The 7,887-nt window shown below is 60.3% G+C and overlaps 1 protein-coding gene across 1 annotated transcript in view; it reads right to left on the reverse strand.

The window, feature by feature from the left end:
- Positions 1 to 4,301, reverse strand: part of TBKBP1 (TBK1 binding protein 1) — a 59,518-nt gene extending 55,217 nt beyond the window's left edge. The window contains exon 1 of the mRNA XM_084615999.1: positions 3,931 to 4,301. The gene's annotated coding sequence lies outside the window, so the exon portion shown is untranslated. The remainder of the gene's footprint in view (positions 1 to 3,930) is intronic.
- Between the last annotated feature and the right edge of the window lie 3,586 nt (positions 4,302 to 7,887).

Here is a 7,887-nt window from a genome sequence, read left to right on the forward strand (position 1 = left end):
GCCAGGAAGATGTTTGCAAACGATCAACTACCGTTACCTGGCTGGCAAAGCCCCAGCTCCCTGCTGTGAGCCTTCACAGAGATCAGCCTGCAAGCCCAGACTCCCTGCCCCTCCCTCTCACCCCACACAGAGTCATCCCAAGCAGCCAGATGTTGCATTTGCTTCCAGATGTCTGGTCCCTGAGCCCGAAGTAGAGCTGATGGGGGTGGGAGGGGAAGGGTCTGTCCAGCTGATCCCTCTAGTGTGTAGAGAGTGGGGTGAACACACACAATGGGAGCAGGATGGGGGAGGGGCATGCTTGCCATACTTGGGGGGAAGGGTCACCTGAATGGGCCAGGGTGTGGCGGGGGCTGCATGTGCAGCTGTATTAGCTTTACAAGTCACATATGCAGAGTGGTCAGAACGCGGGGGGGGGGGGGGGGGGGAAGTCACAGAGGCGGGGATTGCAATGGGATGGGGGGGACAATGATGCAATGGGGATGGGGGGTGGGGATCAGGGTTGGAGTGTCTCACAGACACAACAGGGTCCCGGGAGTTAGGCTGCGAGGGTCACAGATGCAATGGGGTCACAGGTCTTAGGATGCAGGAGGTCAGAATATGGAGGGCCCAGAGGTGCCCTGGGATCAGGATGGAGGAAGATCACAATTAGAGGGGTCACAGATTCAGGGTGTCAGTAAGCAATGGGGGGACAGACACAATGGGATCAGGGAGTTAGGGGTGTGGGGGTCATGTAGGCAGGGGTCAGCACACAGAGGTTGGAGGATCACAGATACAATTGGTTGCGGTGGGGTGTCAGGATGGGGGAGTCATGGATACAATGGATAGGATGGGGGGATGTTATAGATGCAGGGTGTTAGGATGCTATGAAGCAGTTGGCCCGAGATCAGAATGTGGGGCGGGGGGGGGGTCACAGATGCAGGGAGCTGGGGGTCAGGGTAGGGACCAGAGGCGAGGGGATTAGGATTGGACAGGTGGTACAGATGCAGGGAACCAGGCAGGTCACAGATACATTGGGACCAGGGGCTGGGGGTGGAAGGGTTGGTATACAATGTGGTCTGGGGAAATTAGGGTGCACATGTGGGGTCATAGATACAGGGGGCCAGGGTTTGGGGGGGTCAGTATACAATGGGGTCCAGGGAGATGGGGGGGGTCAGAGATGCAGAAGCTGAGGGGTGAGGGCAGGGATCAAACATGCAATGGGATCAAGTGGCTAGTGGTGGGGGTCACATATGCAGGGATCAGTATGAAATGGGGCATCACAGATGCAATGGAACCAAGCATTGAAGTGTGTGGGGGGGTCAGTACGCAATAGAGTCTGGGGACTCGGGGAGGTTGGGGTGTGGAGGACTCACGGATATAGGGGCCTGGGGGTGGGGATCAGGGCAGGAAGGGAGCAGGGGTGCAATGGGGCCAGGGGAGGGTCAGGATGGGGGGTCCGGGCACAGAGGAACTAGGGATGCAGTGGGGCCTCGGGGAGGGTTGGGATGGGGGGGTTCCAGATGCAGGGGCAAGGGAGGGGAGGGACCAGGGGTGCAATGGGGCCGAGGGAGGGTCAGGATGGGGGTCTGGGCAGGGAGGGAGTGGGGGTGCAATGGGTCCGGGGGAGGGTCGGGGCTGAGGGGGTCCGGGCAGGGAGGGACTCGGGGTGCAATGGGGCTGGAGGAGGGTCGGGGTGCGGAGTCCAGGCAGGGAGGGACCCGGGGTGCAATGGGGTTGGGGGGACCAGGGAGGGACCCGGGGTGCAATGGGGTTGGGGGGGTCGGGCTGGGGGGCTGGGCGGGGAGGGACCCAGGGTGCAATGGGGCCGGGAGGGTTGGGATGGGGGGGTCCAGGCAGCGAGCAAAGGACCAGGGGTGCAATGGGGCTGGGGGGGTCGGGCTGGGGGATCCGGGCAGGGGGGTAGCAGGGGTGCAGTGGGGCCAGGGGGTTCAGGATCGGGAGGTCCAGGCAGCGAGCGAGGGACCAGGGGAGCAATGGGGCAGGGGGAAGGACCTGGGGTGCAATGGGGCCGGGGCAGGGGGCATCCTGGGGGGTCCGGGCGGGGAGGTAGCGGGGGTGCAATGGGGCTGGGGGGAGGGAGTCCAGGCAGCGAGCCAGGGACCCGGGGTGCAATGGGGTGGGGGGGAAGGGAGGCTGTGGGGTCCGGGCGGGGAGGTAGCAAAGGTGCAATGGGGGGGTGTCGGGATGCGGGGGTCTAGGCAGCGAGCGAGGGACCCGGGGTGCAATGGGGCCGGGGGGGGGGGAGGCAGCGAAGGTGCAATGGGGCTGGGGGGGGTGTCGGGATGCGGGGGTCCAGGCAGCGAGCGAGGGACCCGGGGTGCAATGGGGCCGGGGGGAGGAGGCAGCGAAGGTGCAATGGGGCCGGGAGGGTGTCGGGATGCGGGGGTCTAGGCAGGGGTGCAATGGGGCCGGGGGGGGGATCGGGGGTCCAGGCAGCGAGCGAGGGACTCGGGGTGCAATGGGGCCGGGGGGGAGGGACTCGGGGTGCAATGGGGCCGGGGGGGGAGGCAGCGAAGGTGCAATGGGGCCGGGGGGGGAGGCAGCGAAGGTGCAATGGGGCCGGGGGGGGGGGAGGGGAGGCAGCGAAGGTGCAATGGGGCCGGGGGGTGTCGGGATGCGGGGGTCTAGGCAGGGGTGCAATGGGGCCGGGGGGGGGATCGGGGGTCCAGGCAGCGAGCGAGGGACCCGGGGTGCAATGGGGCCGGGGGGGTGTCGGGATGCGGGGGTCCAGGCAGCGAGCGAGGGACCCGGGGTGTAATGGGGCCGGGGGAGAGGGACCCGGGGTGCAATGGGGCCGGGGGAGAGGGACCCGGGGTGCAATGGGGCCGGGGGAGAGGGACCCGGGGTGCAATGGGGCCGGGGGAGAGGGACCCGGGGTGCAATGGGGCCGGGGGAGAGGGGAGGCAGCGAAGGTGCAATGGGGCCGGGGGAGAGGGAGGGACCCGGGGTGCAATGGGCCGGGGGGTGTCGGGATGCGGGGGTCTAGGCAGGGGTGCAATGGGGCCGGGGGGGAGGGACCCGGGGGGCAATGGGGCCGGGGGGGGGAGGCAGCGAAGGTGCAATGGGGCTGGGGGGGGGTGTCGGGATGCGGGGGTCCAGGCAGCGAGCGAGGGACCCGGGGTGCAATGGGGCCGGGGGGGGGGATCGGGGGTCCAGGCAGCGAGCGAGGGACCCGGGGTGCAATGGGGCTGGGGGGGGGATCGGGGGTCCAGGCAGCGAGCGAGGGACCCGGGGTGCAATGGGGCTGGGGGGGGGATCGGGGGTCCAGGCAGCGAGCGAGGGACCCGGGGTGCAATGGGGCTGGGGGGGGGATCGGGGGTCCAGGCAGCGAGCGAGGGACCCGGGGTGCAATGGGGCTGGGGGGGGGATCGGGGGTCCAGGCAGCGAGCGAGGGACCCGGGGTGCAATGGGGCTGGGGGGGGGATCGGGGGTCCAGGCAGCGAGCGAGGGACCCGGGGTGCAATGGGGCTGGGGGGGGGATCGGGGGTCCAGGCAGCGAGCGAGGGACCCGGGGTGCAATGGGGCCGGGGGGGGATCGGGGGTCCAGGCAGCGAGCGAGGGACCCGGGGTGCAATGGGGCCGGGGGGGGGATCGGGGGTCCAGGCAGCGAGCGAGGGACCCGGGGTGCAATGGGGCTGGGGGGGGGATCGGGGGTCCAGGCAGCGAGCGAGGGACCCGGGGTGCAATGGGGCCGGGGGTGGGGGGAGGCAGCGAAGGTGCAATGGGGCCGGGGGGGTGTCGGGATGCGGGGGTCTAGGCAGGGGTGCAATGGGGCGGGCTGGGGGGCGCGGGGGCCGGTACAGCCCGCGTTGCTCGGACCCGCCCGGAGGAGACAGCCCCGCCCCGCCCCTCCCCCCGTGGGACCCCCCAGCGCGGGGGCGGGGGCCCGACCCCCGGCCGCAGGCGCCCAGCGCGGCGGAGCCGACTCACCGCAGCCCGGCGGGCTCCATGCTCGGCGCGGCCGGATCCCCGCGAGCAGCGCCGGGGTGGGGGTGGGGCGGCTCCTTCGCCCCCCACCGGGAATGGCTCCGCCGCTTCCCTTTTCCTGCCGCCCCTTTCTTCCGCTCGCACTAGCCCCCGCCGGCCGCACCACGTGGCCCCCGCCGGGCCGGGCCGGGCCGGGCCGAGCCGAGCCGGGCCGGCTGGATCCCCACCCAGCCCGGCACCGCCCGCCCGCGGGCTCACCCCTTCGCCCGGCTCCCCGCCTGGCCGGGGCTCGCCTGGGCCATGCCGGCTCCTGCCCGGCGAGCAAATAAACAAACCAGACACAGGGCGAGAGGGCCAGAGCCGCCCTGGTCCTTTCCAAGAGGGTCGGATCCTGTCCCCTTATCCCCCCCCCCCTCAATCTCTGCCCCCCCCCCCTTTAAATGCAGCGATGTGTTTTTAAGGGAAGAGGAGGAGCTGGGGAAATAAACCTCCCCACGCCTCTCCTCTCCCCCAGCTGGCCGCCGCCTCTGCTGCTCATCCCACAACTTCCCAGAGAGGAGCGGCAGGTTCAATCTCCTCCGTGGTTATTTGTCTGGTGTCTGCCTCCCCCCCGCCCCCCCCAGTCTAAATGTCAAGAGGCGACTGACCTCGGCCGGCCAGAGCCCACTGAGTTAGCCACAGTTTCCCTCCCTCCCCTCCCAAAGATTAGGCTCAAACAAATTTGTGAGTCTGGAAGGTGCCACAAGTCCTCCTGTTCTTTCTGCTTCGTTTTTGGGGGGCCCAGATCTGAGACCCTCCCTTCGGGCACCCAATGTTCAGAGGCCTGCAGCCCGTCGCCTGTCCCTGCTGAAAACCAGGCCTCTTTAAGAAGGCTCAGGCCAGCCCCAAGACGACAGTCACTTTTGAAAACCCTAGGCCTGTGAGTTTCCCCCCCCCCCACCCCCGTCTGTGAAATTTCTCCTCCTTCACAAAGCTGCAGGGAGCCCTCAGGAGGGGATGTTTGCAAGTCGCTTGGCTAGGGGAAGTCCTGTGTAAACACTACCTCTGCCTGTGGTTATAATTGATTCGTTTAAGGTGATCAGCAGTTTCAGGACCTTGGTGTTGTTTCCTCCCCCTGCCAGTGCTGGAAATTTTACACACGAATCAAATTTAGTTCATTCCATTTATGCTGATGTCCTAGATGCGTAACGGGTGGGATTGTGAAAAGTGTCTAAGTAATTCAGGGGCATTTAAAGTGCCCACTGGAGAGGTTTTCCACACTGATCATTTCCAGGCCTAAGGTTTGACTGAGATTGTTTTGGTTTAGGGGTATTTGCTTGAAATGGGATTCTGTATACCCAAGGGGAAAAACTGAGTCTGCCAGTCTCTCCCCCCCTTGATAAAACAGACACTCTGTGCATGGAGCGAAGCAGAGATGGAGAACTGAATACCCCCCCACATCCCACCAACCTACACCCAGAGCCACACTGTAACTGCTATGCCAGCCTTCCAGCGGGAGTCTGTAACTCCTGGGCATGCCTGGTGCAGAGTTTATGGCCACTGAGTCTAAGCATTGATGCAACAACCGACTCTCAACACCCCCCTCCAGCCAACCTCACTGGAGCTTAGGATGGCATGATCACTTTACCTGTGTGCCCATCATGGGCAAGAGGTCTCCATGAGGGGGACTGTGGGTGGTACTTCCTCCAAAGGATGTATTTCATGCTAGCATCTACAACCCCCAGCATGCTCCCCAGTTCACTAGTCACGCAGCCCTGATTGACACGATGGGAAGTGTTTTGTTTTGTTGGAGAGCTCCTGCAAACTGATTTATTCCTTCTCAAGTCTTCTCAAGAAAGCCGTAGGAGTAGATTACTTCCATATTATGTATGAAAGATCAAAATAAAATTGAGACATTTTAAATAGAACAGTGGGAGAGAAAAAAAAACCAAAAAAACCAAACCCCATTAAATACATGCAATGGGGCGTGGGATTTTTTTTTCCCCAGTGAGAACATATTATTCTTTAAATATCTCTCTATTTTGAGGCTTCCATTATGGAATTACATTATTTTTTCAGTTAGCTGCCCAGGGGCTTTATTAATAACTGTTAGCCTTTCTCTGGTGAAGCTGTCACTGCGGGTTTTCATATAGCCGTGTATGTTAACGGGGGTTGATGCAGGGCCTGAATGTATCCTTTTAACAAACGCATCGTTGTCGGTGTCAAGAGGGCTGTAGAGTTGATGGTTGTTGGTTTTCTGAGGTCACACCCAGAGGCCCCAGTTGAGGTGTCCAGTTGTGGGGACGCACACACAGCCAGTAAGAGACATTGTCCTCCAGTGATCAGAGGGGTAGCTGTGTTAGTCTGTATCCACAAAAACAACAAGGAGTCCGGTGGCAAATAAATCTGTTAGTCTGTCACCGGACTCCTCATTGGTTTTGTCCTTCCATGGAAAGTCGGAGCCGAAGAACCTTTCAAGATCTGGGCCTTACAGTCTAAAATGGACAAAACAGACCAAAGAGTGGGAGAAAGGAAGCCTCATGAACCCCATTTCACAGATGGAGCACTGAAACCCAGAGAGATTTGAAACTGACCTGGGGATTTGGGGTGCCCCAAACCTGGGTGTCCAGAGAGCAGATGCTCAGTGCTTTGAAAACCAGGCTGCTTTAAGGAGGTTCCAGTTGCCCTTCCAAAATCAAAAGACTTTTCGAAATCTTGACCACGATCACACAGGATGTTTGTGACCGAGGCAGGAATTGAACCTACGTCTCAGAGGTCACTGCCTTCACCGGAAAGCCTTTCTTCCTGGAGTAGGGAGAATGGAAAAAGAAGTAAACGTGTGGTTGATTGGAAAACCAAACTGTGTTTGTATGTAAATACCCGAGATGAATGCTGCAAATAACACATGAATCTTCACCATATTTCATCTCTGTGGGCTCTTATCTCCCTTTTACAGATAGGGAAACTGAGTCAGAGTGACGTGACTTCACCCTCAGTGGCACAGCTGGGCCACGTACTCAGGAGATCCTGGGTAGTCCTTTAGTGTCTGATTTTGTGCTAGTGTAACCAACAGGAATATGGATATTAAAGTCAGCTACTCAGTGACTTTTCTCTCAGTCATATTTTTCACTTGTTGAATGAGTTGTCTCTGCATGCCCACAAAGGGGAAATTCACTGATAGCTGAAAGAGATCTTGTCTCAGTGGCAGATCGCTGTGTGCTCTGACCCTTCCAGCTCCCACAGGCTGTGCTACGTCGTTACTTGGGTGGGCCCCTAAGAAGCAGTGCTGGTCATTCAGTAGGCGACAGTCTTCCCTCTAGGTAAGAGTTTAACCAATGTCCCAGCCCAGGGTTAAGAGGGATGGTGGGTCTTGTATGGTGCAATAAAAGAAATCCTACTATGACACTTTTCACTAATAATAGGAATACCTAGCTCTTATTTTTATCCCTAGATCTCAAAGCCCTTTCCAAAGCAAGTCAGTATTATTACCCTATTTTACAGATGGGGAAACTGAGGCACAAGGGGAGACACGACTTACCCATGGTCATGCAGCAAGCCACTGACAGAGCTAGGAAAGGAATCCAGGTCTCCTGAGTCCCCATCTAATGCCCTATCCACTAGGCAATACTGCCATCCCCCGCTGTTTGGGCCAAACCCCTCCTTGGGTAATTCCATTCGCATCCACCCCTTCTGCAGTTTCACTTGGTTATGCTCCTCTTCATTTCCTGCTCTAAGCAGTTGCGTAACATTGCTGGAAGCAGTTACACAGCTTCCACGTTCTGCCCCAGAGGTGGCTGCTTTTCAGGCGTGGGGGATGTGATCCCTGTGTATAGTGCACAAAGTGCTATGGCGATGAAAGACGCTAAAGTATTTCTGCTGGTCAATAGACTTCATAATGTCTAGCTCTTGGGAAAGTGCTTTGACATTGTCATAGTAACTCACTCCAGTCAATTATATATTTTTTCAAAGAGTGTCCCCTAC

Source organism: Lepidochelys olivacea (assembly GCF_965140295.1).
Source record: "Lepidochelys olivacea isolate rLepOli2 genome assembly, chromosome: 27".
Lineage (NCBI taxonomy): Eukaryota > Metazoa > Chordata > Testudines > Cheloniidae > Lepidochelys > Lepidochelys olivacea.